Source organism: Haplochromis burtoni, unplaced genomic scaffold (assembly GCF_018398535.1).
Source record: "Haplochromis burtoni strain Fernald_Lab_line unplaced genomic scaffold, NCSU_Asbu1 Contig_821, whole genome shotgun sequence".
Taxonomy (NCBI): domain Eukaryota; kingdom Metazoa; phylum Chordata; class Actinopteri; order Cichliformes; family Cichlidae; genus Haplochromis; species Haplochromis burtoni.
In genome coordinates, this window is record NW_024583182.1 from 22,951 (window position 1) to 24,515 (window position 1,565).

The following is a 1,565-nucleotide window of genomic DNA, read 5'->3' on the forward strand; positions in this document are numbered from 1 at the left end:
AAAGCGCTATACAAATACAGGCCATTTGTCAAAATGCATGTGGTTGTTATAACTGCAGAATATTAGGAATAAAATAACTTACCAGGCATGTTTGCAAAAATCAGCGAAGAGCAGAGCTTCACGACTATAGCACGATTCTCTGAGCTTACTTTCACTTGCTGTTTGAAACGTGGCCGTTTGGGTCTGGGGGTTTCAGTTTGAGTAGAAACAAAAAGTGAACTTGCCTGTTTTCAGTTGCTGAACTCTGCATTTACAGAATATCTTAACTCAGGTGTGAGAGTAAAACTTATTGTAACTTATTCGTTTTCCAGCTCAATTTTGATTCAAGTTTGTCTTTTACAGTGTTGTAAACCATCATTATTCTTAACCTGCTTTCAGAAGGAAATGGGTTTCGATGGGTTTGATGAATGAAAGGTAACACGTGACTCATTGCCACACAATAAAATGCAGACACTAACATCTTACTGTTAATGCTTAGAAGGTTTACCCTTTTATGTAGACTAGAACAGAAAAGATAAGTGTTCCATTGGTCTTGCTATGAGCTGCTATATGATTTGATAGCATGTTCATGAAGTGAAAAATGTAAATGTATAATGTTGCATTCTTTTCTTTTTGTGATTTTGCCACATGGTGTAAATTCAGTAGAAAGTACAGTATATACACATAACTGGTTGCAGGGAAGACACTTGTTTTATGCATAAACATGCTGGACATTAAAGTAAGGATAGAAGAAGCTCAAATCCAATATTAAGTCCGATTTTAAGTTTTCTTGTTAATATTTGAGAAAGCCAAAACAAGCAAGTATAATCTATTATGAATAAACACAAACAAATCAATGTTAAAATGGGTAAATTCCTTTTTTCTAAGTTTCTAAGTGTCCGTCTCCATAGCTGGACTGGCCATCGGGCATACCGGGCATTTGCCTGGTGGTCCGCTTGCGATTTTTTGTTTTTATGGGCCGATGGATTCTTTTTTTTTAGGAAGGGTATGTATAATGAAAGGTGTTGGATTGGCTAATTGGTCATGATCGACTCTGGACTGGACCAATTACAGCCGAGGAGGCAGATGCACCCTCCCCCTTGTTTAGCAATCACGTGATTTTCGCGCATTGCATGCCGGGAACTAGTGGCGAAACAATCCAAGTACCGCATCAAATGCAAGCATTTGCAGCATCGCAAAACGTTCATTCTCCGGTTCCAATACCTTCTTGTTTTTTCTTTGCCGCACAAAAAAGGAATGTACAAAACAAAAGGAGAACAATGCCGGTCCGTACAAAGACAGACTCGACGAAAAGTCAAAGAAAAGATAGAGGAAAAAATCAAAGGAGTGAAAGGGTCAGACCCTTACGAGCACACAGAGGGACAAAATACATTAGCGTGCTGCCCAACTTTCACCACGCTCAGATTTATAATTATACGCTTCTTGGAGTGAGTGCATACACTCATGAAGTTTAGTAACTTCAGGTCACTGCAACAAGCCCAGGTACAGTTTACCGACGGATGGGTACAGGACCTTGAAATGCACCGTGTAGAACGAAAGACCATCGTACGAACAAAGGTAAGTTT